The following is a 12,354-nucleotide window of genomic DNA, read 5'->3' on the forward strand; positions in this document are numbered from 1 at the left end:
TGGTTTTACGCCGCTTTTAGCAATATTCCAGCAATATCACGGCGGGGGACGCCAGAAATGGGCTTCACACATTGTACCCATGTTGGGAATCGAACCCAGGTCTTCGGTGTGAAGAGCGAACGCTTTAACCACTAGGCTACCCGACCACCCCCGATTATATGCATGAACAACAAGTGATATAATCGGAAATATATTTACATGTGATATATGCACCCGGATGCTGAAAATCACAATACAATGCTAATATCCTATATTTGTGTTCCAGCGAGTGAATACCAAATAGACAAGGACCAAACCAGCTCTACAGACACAGACTCTCTCAAAGGCAACAAGGTGCAGGCTATATAAACTGAGGGCAAAAAGAAACGTTACCAACATTAACTGATTTGCCACTTTGAAACAAAGATGCCAACCTGTTCAAAAACAGTAAAGAACACATCTCACGAATACAGCCTTCATGTTCTTTGTCGTTCTTTAGCACGTGCTTTGCATATTTTGGGAGATATTGGTGTTTGTCAGCAATTTTTTTAAACATTCTTTCCCAAATTATCGTGCAATTTCCGGGTATAAATTACGCACGGATCTGTTCCCTATCATTGGTTTCGATGATTAACACCAACGAACATGCCAAGACTGACCGCTGTCCAGAGGGAGAGAGCCATAGGTATGCTGCAGATGGGAGCGACACAGAGAGCGGTTGCCATTAACACGAACTGCTCCATTACCAGACTGGTGCTGACTGGTCGCACGTCTCCGACAGACTGGAAGAACCGCAGACAGACCACGGAGTGGCAGACCAAAGGTCACGACCCCGCAGGATGACCGCTTTTTACGGGTACTTCATCTGAGGAACAGATTTCTTACTCAGACGTAATCAGCTGCCAACAGCTTAGGACATCCGGTCAGCTGACAAACAATGATGAGACGACTAAGACATTATGGTCTCCGGGCTTATCGCCCTTTCAAGGGCATGACCTTGACCCGTTAACATCGACTTGCCAGATTGACGTGGTGCAGGCAAACACAGCGATGGCAACAAAGGGAATGGCGGCGAGTGCTGTTTAGTGATGAGAGCAGGTTCCAACTCTTCAAACATGTTGGGCGGACGCGAGTTTATCGACGACGTGGTGAACGTACGGCTCCTTATTGTGTCCAGGAGGTGGAACCTTACGGGGGCAGAAGTGTGATGGTCTGGGGCGGCATTTGCGGGGACGAGAAGACGGAACTTGTCATCATCGAAGACAATCTGACAGCACAACGCTACACTGACAATATCTTACGGCCAGTGGTTCTTCCTTTCATCCAACAAGATAACGCCACACCCCATAGAGCCCGTATTACTAGAGACTTCCTCAACGCCAACAACGTGACTTTCCTGCCGTGGCAAGCTCGATCACCAGATCTGTCAGTGACAACATCACGATTCTTTGACAGTATCCATAATTATTTTAAAGTTGTAATCCCAACGGACAGGAGGCTCCTTACGATATGTATGTATCTATGTGGACATGATACAAAGTCTTGCTCTTCTTGAGGATTGTAAGCTGACTTTTCTTTTCTGATCACAAGATATGTGAATCGCAAATCATCCTTGAATTCTTCGGGGCTCAGCTTTGAAATTCGTTTTTCAACACTGTCATACAACTCATCCACTATCTTCTTCTTCTCCTCCTGTGAGCAGGAGTCCGAGAGGCCGTTCATGAAGGTGCTATTGCTGCAGTTCCTATGGGCCGATGTGTACATCCGAGCAAACTCCTCCCTGTCATCAATCCCTTCCTTGTCTTTCTTTTCCCTCCATGTTGTGTAAAATATGTCAGGGTTGATAACGTCCGGATTTGGAAACTGCTGAAATTTTGTCATCGAATGGTTTTCTAGCTATGCTGTGAAGGCAAAATGAAAAAATTGTATTCAAAAATTCTTCTTTTGAGATTTTCCCAGATTCTCTATATTCCTTCCATACCTTAGTGAGTAACGTTACGAACGTCTCAAGAAAATACTTGATTTTTCCACTGCTCTTGTCTATAGTCTCACATCCTACACCAAGAACAAGCAGGCCTCCCTTTTTCAATTTTCGACTTCTCAAAAGTAAGAAGGTCTCGAAGTCGATCTCAGACTGTTTTTTCTAAAGCCATCTTCTCCTCAGCACTACTCTCAGGGTATTTGTAAATTGAGTCATTAAAGTTTGTTGGAGTCTTCGACAGCAAGTGAGCAGCGACCATATTCATGAATTTGAAGGTACACATTGTTGGTAGAAGTTTGTCCCAGCAGCGAGAACATAGACCATTTCCAGAAGGTATGAAGGAGGTTCAGGAATGATTCCTGACATACGTTTGAAAAGGGAGTTGAAATCATTTACTTCCGAGTCTTCATAGATGACTTGGAATTGTGCCTCAGGACCGTGCTGATCTTTCAGAGTTGCCAACATCTCCCCAATGATGGCCATGGAAGCAGAGCCATCAGCTGCGCCATAGTCGCCTATGTTGAACACTGAGTCTTTGGCAGTGAATGGAATAGATCGGACCCAGTTAAGGGTCTTGTCTCGTACTGGTTCCATGTAGCCAACATTCTGCTTTCTGAGTGTTGATCCATGATGTCCGTCTCCTGTTTTTTTCCATATGGCACATATGCCCTTGGACGACCTGCATAGTATCTCACAGATACAGCTGCATGTATTTTGTGAAAATGTAAATGTGTTCGTATCGCTGAAGAGAATATACGGACGTACATCCTTGAGATGCAGGTCTTGTATCAGCCTTCTTTTGTTACATCTGTAAAAATGCTGAAAGTATAAAATAGCACAACTAATTTCATGCGTAGAACAGTTCTATGTAAATGATAAAATTAGAAGTTCGGATTTAATGTAAATGCACTATCATGCGTTCTCTTTATGTTAGATTAGGTACAAAAGATTCAAATGCACATTTTTTGTCAGAACTTCGAACCTGTACAAGAAAATATAAAGGTGTTTCACTAATGCAACTCAATCATTCCTGTCATTGACTGAGGGCTTACTTGGACACATATAGCGCACAATTAGCCTGTATTTATGTTACCAAACAAAGATATACAGTCCTACATGAGTATGAATTTGAGGATGATCATTGATAACAAGTAGTATGCATATCGCCACACGACTGTCCCTTCTTAGATGAGGAATAAGCAATTACTTGTGCTGGTTAGTCTTAGTGATCTTGTTGAGGATGATTGTAGATACTGAATAATGATATACACAGTTATTACTGTACTATTTGATTGGATATTAGTTACCAAATTTAGGAGTTGCTAAATGTATTTTAAATCCGATTTCATTTTCAGGTTTCTGATTGTTCGAAGTTGACTCTACATGATTGTATACTGGCTTTCTGACGTTTTGTTCAATAATGGTCAAATACATCATTCCCTTCCACTGTTTTACCCATCTGAACTGGAAATGAAAGAGATCCGTGTAGCAGTGACGGTTTCACGTTCTATTTCATTTTACATAAACAGTCAATAAAAAGTCAATAGTTTTCTTGAACCTCGGCGTTCTAGCTGTCACATCTGCATCATATTTATCATTGTAAGGTGTGACGAAACCTTCCCTCCCCTAAAGACTGTGTGACAAGATGGATGACTTTATCTTTCCAAAAGTCAATTTTCCCTTTATGTCGACTGTTCAAAAACTTCAAGAATCTCCAGCCTTTACTATTGAGGTAAAACGTGCTCTTGTACGAAGAACTTATAGAGCGACATACAACTCTTGCTCAAAAGTCGTTCGATCATGTTAACATTCAATGCCTTAGTAAGGCTTCCACAAAGTTCTATAGTAAACATAACGAGGACATTTCCAAATTTGAAGCAACCCGGACCAAAATGATGTCCGATCCAATTCCCTATTTTGCTTATATGCTTCTGTGTTGTCCCAGTGTTTGCAGACACCTGGCATCAACACTGTTATGTGCAAGAGTTCTCATATATCGCGCGTAATATTGTTCTGTTTTCGTTCATTGGGACTGAGGGAAATGACTCTCGATAGTCGCCGGAAAGAAGAAGGTGAGATAAGTGATATTTCACTTCCTGTGTCAATTAACAGAGTAAAATAATTCCCGTTAATATCAATATTGATCAGATGACCTTCATCACCCATCTGAAAACAAGGCCTAATATTGACCTGTGTCATGTTAGGAGGTGCCTCCCCTTGATCATTAATCATAGGTTTTGGTTTTGTGGCAATATTTTGCACACAATTTTCCACCAAACCCCGACCTAAGCCCGGGTTGGTGGCTTGGCGTTTCCCGAATGGGAGACAGATCTATTCTGAGGGCATTCGGCTGCCCAGTGGCCCGGGTGTCCGGAACTATAACACACAGAGTTGGATCGTGTGCGACTTGCTGAACGAGATCGTCCAACACTGGGACTTCTTGATAGCGAGCTTTGGGTCTGCCGCAAATGAGGGCGACCTCTGTTGTATTGTTCAGCGCCTTGATTCAATTTCAGCTGAGCCAGTTGGCTGACTGTTTTCTGCAATTCTTGTAATTGAGTTGTCAGAGTATCCAACTTTGTTTCCAAATGCTCATTATTTTTACTTTCATTTTCAGAACTTAATCTGACACGACGCTCAGCAGATTGGTAAGGACTGACAGCCCCCACAGAGTGATGTGACCCCGAAGTGCCAACAACAGACTCGTACAACTGTGCTGTTTCAACTGCCTGTCGTAGAAACTCCACGGTCGACAAGTCGCAGACGAAGTTCCTTACTCACTGCTCGCTTGAAAGCATCAAGAGCCATGCGTTCTTGCAACTCATAAGGAATATCTGGATATGCCTCAAAAGACAAACGCCAAAGATCATCACTTAGATCCTCAGTTTTTTCATTTCATTTTCGGACGCGATTGAGTAACTGTTCCTTGCGCACATCAGGCAGCACAGAACAATACTGCTGTCTCAAAGCTCTACACAACCACTGGTAATTCTGACGCTCATGTTCAGGTAAACGAGCATAGAACTCCTGGGCTATACCCTCCATGACACATCCCATCATCTGGGCTGATTGAAAATCATCCCATTTGGACTGAGTGGCTAAAAGTTTAAATTGCGCTTCAAAAGCTGCAAAATCATTTTTCCATTGAACTTTGGTAAGTGCAACAAAACCCGCAGAGTTTGTGTTTGAATTGACTGGCATTGCGTTTACACGGTCCGCCAAGCTCAAAACAGAGTTAGACAATTGGGTTAAAATAGTCGCCATGAATGGTTCTGTATTTGGAGTAGTCATGTACGGATTAGACCTGCCATGCTGAATTCCTGGATGGTCATAGGACTGCCTATTAGGTACACCAATATATCCTTCACTATAGGATGTAGAGGGACCAGGCAAACCACCAACGTCATCACTTTGAAAATCCTGACTAGTAGGAATCTCCTGAGGTTCGACATTCTCAGGAGCGTTTGCTACAACTGAGCGTGACCTAAGATTGTAATTTTTATCCATGGCAGAACAAAGTAATGTATAAAGTATGAATGAGATTTCAGAAGCACTTTGCCTGCCCTCAGAGTGGTTGCCGAACAATTAAATCAACAAAAAGGGCCCTAAAATTCCATGCCGCAAATGTGCATATGAAGACAAGAATAATAAATGCGGAAGTAGAAAAGTTTTGTTCGGGGGCCGAGATAACAATGGAGACAAATGAGAACTTTATTGACCCCGGGACCTTTGCCCTGTCCTGGCAAATGTGGAGGCCACGAGGGGGTAGAGGTGGGGCCAAGCAAGTGACCAAACCGGAACAGAAAACCAACAGACCTATCAGCACTGTCACCAAAGCGCCTGTTCCAGGGACGCCAAGTTCAGCATCTCTGGAAGCGAGCCTCCGAGGTCGCATTGCTGCTCTTGAAGAACTCAATTGGGCCCTGGAGAGTGCTCTAGCAGAGGCAAGGGCGGCTACTATAGAAGTCAGCATTAGATGGCCCAAGTTCGAGGACATACCAGACAGGAAGATAGACGAGTTTCTGAGAGACGGTTGGCAGAGTATGAGGGTGTACCAGGCGACAGAGGCGAAGAGATTGAGAGGAGAGAGAGAGCAGAGACGGGCAGCAGACAATGAAATCAGGAAATTGAAATGTTCTAAGTGGTGATTGTAAAATTGATTGTATGTGATAGTGTTTTGATTTATGTGATTCTTTAGTATTCATTGTATAATAAGTGTAAGTATAAAATCAACCGTTCTCTTATATGTGTCTCATTATCGCCGTTACAATATATCTTATTCTGATAACATCAGATTATTCATGTGTGCTAGAGTCATCATCGGGTGAAACTGATAATTTCAATCTGCAGCATGTTCAGTGTTTATGACAGATATTTTGTACTTGTTTCAGATAATTCTCCTTGTAAATGATATGTCCTGATAGTATATTAGTATAAACTCGCGGACGAGTTAAGATTTAAAAAAGAAGGGATATTGTTATGTGCAAGAGTTCTCATATATCGCGCGTAACATTGTCCTGTTTTCGTTCATTGTTTATCTTCAGTTATAGGCACTATTCCAAGTTAATTTGTGTATAACATTTGTGTTTACGTGAGTAACAATTTCATTGACGGAGGGATTATATTTATTTGCCGTAAATTACCTTAAGTTTGTATTTCGATGACGGACTGCACAGAGCGACATGCCAGGCTACCGGGCCGCGCCATTTCGGGATCATGACGTCATCGATATTTGTGTTCCCTCGGTTACATTACAATTATTGCATAAAGTCCGTTATTTTAATTTCCTTTACTTCAGTCAGTTTCTTAATTTATTATATATGTCGTATGCTTTGTGTTATAAAATAATAACTAAGTTATTCGTTCAGTGACCAGCTGTGACGTCACGTTTTGTTTACCGTTAGAGCCGATCAGCTGGTTGTGACGTCCTTTGCTGTTTTTTTTACGGTTAGATGAGTGAGATTGAGAGGAGGACTGAACGGAGTCGGTCGCATGAGATTGTAAGTATATATTAACACTGCCACCAATTCATATTTGGCGCAGTTGGAGATAATACATTGTGTATGTATTAAGTAGAATAGTATATATATATATATATATATATATATATATATATATATATATATATATATATATATATTAATAATGTTTGAGTGGTTAATTCATGTAAATAAATTACAGTTGTATTGTTGAACAAAGATATCTTGTTCTGTGGTTATTTGGAAAAGGCTAACTGTGACATCATGTATAATTAAGCGAACCCCCCAGATCCGTCACAATCACTATTTAACAACAATTCATGAACACATGTTTATGGTATAGACGGAATCGTACAATTGGCTTACACTTACACTGATTTTGGAAAATATGTTTAGCCTATATTTATCATGTTTTCTCCAACTACAATAAAGGTTCATAAACTGAAAAATCGAAACTGAAATTAGCAAATCAGCCAATTTGGAGAAACAAATTTGAAATGAAATTATTTAACAAGTTACACCTTGAAACGTATAACTGCGACACAACACAGCTATAATGTCTGAAAAAATCCTAGTGGTACCTTTTCTGAACACTTCATGTGAAGTCTGAACATATAATTATGCTATATAACATGTAACTGAATTGAAACATGTACATAGGCAACCGTTCGTTATAGTGATATGTCACATGAAAAAAACTGATCGCACCAGAACAGCTGCAAATGAAGCATAAAGCAGGCAACACATCTTCATATGACACACTCAAATAAAAAATGGAATACAATGAGGCCACATCAAAGATACAAGAAGTCGTGTTAGTGAATATGTCCGCTCGCAAATGAGCTTGATATAATAGTAGTGGTGACAATTCATCATTAGTCTATCAACATCAGTTTGCATAAACACACATTCGTATACACTTACATTCAAAGTGCAGCTCCTCCAAATGCACACAACCGGCCTGCACAAACAAGCAGTCTGACCGACCTACTTAACAGTCTTTCAAACAACCTTCAAACGTGCGTCGTATCAATATCAAAATATTCAACGGGCCGGGACAAAAGTTGATCCGAACAGAAAGCAGGACGAGACTCGTCCTTTCGTAAGAGTGGCAATTCAACAATGGTGCAGGTATAGCGAGAAAACGTCTGAGTATCACGTACAACAGTGCCCGCATCCGGGTCAGATAACACACCGTCAACAAGGTCAACAATTGTAAAAGCCTGTTCTATTTCGACAAGCACGCGATTGTATCATATCACTGAAAAGCCTGTGCACCAGTTAGATTTCATATGTAATCTTTCGTGCACTGTGTGAAATTCTTGTAAATACGTATTTTCTCTATTTCTACACGTTTGACGCTAACATTGTATGTCTGCGTACTGGCTTTCTGAGAATAATTCTAAAATTTAACGCTTGAAAAAAGTAACTGTGCTTTATATAAGATAGTAGATGTTATGTTATTGAAAGTAGCAACACATTATTTGGTAATTCGTCCGATCAATGTGTTATCATTTCAGATCCACTGACAAAACCAAAACCTGGTAACAGGAGACACGCCCTAAAGACACGCCCTAAAGAGGGGTGGTGTAACAACTCAGTTAACCATGTCAATATCGGGGTGAGGCAGGTGAGGCAGCCGCGGCACATTGAAGACTCAAGATAATTGAAAACAGGCCGTGGGTTGTTGTTCTCAAGGACAACCAACAATGGGCCAACTCAGCTAGCGTTCCCGGCTGGTTCTGGACCTGTCGTAGGCGTCTAACGATCTCATCCCAGACATGTTCTGTGTGGGAGGGATGTGGAGATACAATCCACCGTGGCAGTACAGCCATGTTATGCTACCTTGAAAGAGTCTGTTACAATCCTGCTGCAATGTGACGTTACGTCCCTGCATTAGTACAAAGGGCAGAACATGATCTCGAACGAGTTGTGTTGAGTTGGGATCCCATCCCATACTGTTACACTTCCACCACAAAACTGATGAAGATGAGTAAGACAAGCTCCTCGAAAAGTTCTCCTGGACTCAAAATTAGGCGTATTACTGGACGTCGTTGTCGGAAGTTGTCAACCGGTTGCGTACGGTTCTGCCACAAATTGGTCTTAACACAGAACTTGCCCGAGATGTTAGTTAACGTTCCAGTTTGGTATCGATTCCGTAGATGCACCAACCGAATATGGCATTCATGTCGTGGAGATGTCTTCATGAATATGTATTACTTTTTTTCCGTTAGTATATTTCTAGACTTCTTAATTCATGTCTTTATACATAAAGTCAAGATATTTCCTTCTTATGTATACGTTTAACTTCATGTCCTGCAGATGACTCACCAATTGTGTGATATTTTTACATTGTTATAGATCTAATTTATGTGATCATAACTGTTAGCCAAAAACACTTGGGATATACACATTTACAGCCTGCATTTTGTTGGTTCAAAATAATGAGAATAGTTATGCAAATTAAATTATGTTTCCGAAACAAGTACGGTGTATGGAAAGTGGAAAAAGATGTGATTTTGTACATATTTTAAGGCAAAGGGTGATTTTTGTTTATCCATAAACAAACCACATGTGTTACAACTGGTAAGCAATCGGTTTTTTTTATTCTCATGTCTCATTTGTACCATATCTATCGGGTGATATCTCGTTCTACGTGACAGTGACACACTGGACAAATAGTATCGCAGTCAGAGACACATATGTGCGCATATGTGAGTGTTGTTCAATGGTTTGTGGATTAACTAAAGCTATAGTAGTAATGCGCATATTTATGTCTCTTTTGGTATTGGCGTTAATAGATTGTGATAGATCGATTCTACCATTATTATATATGATCCACTCCAAGAGCCATTGGAGATACTCCAAAATCTGGACATATCATGTAATGGACTGTCAACTCAGATGCATCAAAGTTTTCTTGTTTGTTATGGGTTTGAGAAAAGTACATGGGGGCAATGGGGATGAGTAATCTTTGGAAAGATGTAACCAAACTTTGAAAAGAAACTATATATTTGTCTCACATGTGTAAAAAGATATGCGTACATACGAAATACAAAAATAAATAATTCTGAAAATATTTTCTAACACATTCCAAACTGTAAATTATTACACTAAACATGTTTAGGTTATTCGGCAACATTCATAACAGGGAGCCACGTCCTGTCCTAGACTGGTTTACCTGCACTAGAGCGCTTGCGATCAGCGCCTGCAGCCGCTAGAAGGCGATATGCAGGCTACCAGTCCGGCGCATCCGACCTTTGTCCCCATACAGCATTATGCTACGGATTTAACGTTGACCCATTTCTGTGAAGCGGGTCTGACTGTCAAGCGGAACGGGGACAGGCCAACAGCATATCGATATGCGGGAAACTTGATCCATTTCCATGTAGCAGGGTCTACCTGATAAGAGGGTCGGGAACAGTCCAATCGCTATGCGGATAACGTTGAGCCAGTTTCCATGTAGCGAGATATTAGCACTTTTGGACAGTGTGAATAATTGGCGCGTCAGGCTACAGGAGTACACATATTACCATCAGGGAGGTCACTCTCATAGACAAGTATTGTCTATGGTTATAAATAACAAACGCACTCACAACGTTGTGGGTTTCAATTTTAACAATATCCGCATGCCTCCATGTGCAGAGCTTCTTTATTATAAAACAATATTACAACATTGTAACTTTGAAAAGATTTATTATGAAAAACTATTAAGAACTTTACCACTGTAGATGTATCAATGTCAACAGTATCTTGTATACCACTATGATTGCGTCAACTTAATTCCCCATGTTCCTTAAAAACAATAACAAACGTTTCAGGAAGTCATTGTTGTGAAAACATTTTAAAAGTAAGTTTGTTTTCTACTTTTATATAACGTTAGTCCAGCCAAAATTCCATAATTCCAGCCTAGTTCGAAAGGGTGGAAACTGGACTTGTATAGTTTTGTAAATTCCCTGGCCTCGGGAAGATGCGATGAAGCAGTCGTATGAGAAATATTATAACCCGAGATATTCTACACAGACCTTACCAGTATTAGAACAAGGAATGCCAGTACGTCTTCAGTTGGACGATCAGAAATAGGGGTCAGCTCAGGGTGTTCGTGCAGTCCGGTGACCCGCTGAAGAGAACATATGTTGTTGCTACTCCCCGGGGAGCCTACAGGAGATACCGTTGTCATATTCTTCCAGATCGGTCACTCAACAGGACAACAGGTGAAAAAATGTTGCCTGTCCCAAAACCCCTACCAAGCCAGCCAAGCCCAACACTCCAAGTTCAGTGGTTACTTCAGGGCTTAACCCCACTGATACCAGCTCTACTGAGACACTAACAACCAGATCATGTTGATTCATCAGTGCATCAAAGCATTTTGCTGAATGAGTGCAATATTACTGATGGACAGGGACATTATGAGGAAATACCTTTCAGTTGTTACGTGGAGTTCTAGTCAACATTTAACTGAGTTGAAGTTAGAATAGAGATGTGTTGTTGGGAAAGATTTTACTCTTTTACAGGCAGTGATATGAAAATTTGAACGACAGTAAAAGATTTATTTCACAATTTTCATATGTTTTAGGGATTATTTGGAATTACCTGATGATCATGTGAACATGGTGTAAGATTTAACAATCTCTATAAAAGGGGGAGATGTCATGTACTGGCAAAATTATTGAGCGCTTCTCCATTCCGATTTATACCGCCTACCGACTGGTATGGGTTGGGAGAGTCAAGCACATGGGCATGACTGCTAAACGTGTAAACAGCCATGTACTTATTTCAAGCATAAAGTTGGTAGAATGGAGACCTCGTTATATGACAAACCTATTTGTGTACGTTTACATTATTTTGAGTAGTATGCAGGTTTCATCCTGCTTGCCATTCCACATGGGGGCTTTCGTTTGTCCACTTTAGATAGTGTTGTGACGCTCGTTTGAAGATTGTCAAGTCAGAATGTCATCTAGGTCAGAAAGCTTATATATGTACTTTGTGCTGACCTAGTGTGCTTGTGCGCATTTGGAGGAGCTACAATTATAGCAATAACGCCTTTGAATGTAAGTTTATAAGAATATGTGTTCATATATATACACAAAGAAAAAGGTTAAGCACACCCCTATTTCTTAACCATGACAAATGGCAAAAATCATGGCATGAGATGACTGATCACAGGAGCTGGGCGATACCAATGTCATCGGATAGAACAAACATTTGACAACAAATAAAGACGATAATGGTAAGTTGTGATTGAAATTTACTGAAAAAACATCATGGTAACACGGGTTCTGCTTTTGACCTTAGACTACACCTCAAAAACGTATGGAGCTGGCGGATTAAGTAAACGAGTTACGTTTGATGTTTCATGACTTGACATGACACGTAAAACAGATCAGTAGCGGGTAGAACACCTAAATTAATATC

General features: G+C 40.8%; 1 pseudogene; it reads right to left on the bottom strand.

Annotated features, from left to right (window-relative positions):
- Positions 1-1,443: 1,443 nt before the first annotated feature.
- LOC139451726 (uncharacterized) lies at positions 1,444-2,775 on the bottom strand (annotated as a pseudogene).
- Positions 2,776-12,354: the final 9,579 nt, after the last annotated feature.

Source organism: Haliotis cracherodii, unplaced genomic scaffold (assembly GCF_022045235.1).
Source record: "Haliotis cracherodii isolate W230 unplaced genomic scaffold, xgHalCrac1.p SCAF_9, whole genome shotgun sequence".
Classification (NCBI taxonomy): domain Eukaryota; kingdom Metazoa; phylum Mollusca; class Gastropoda; order Lepetellida; family Haliotidae; genus Haliotis; species Haliotis cracherodii.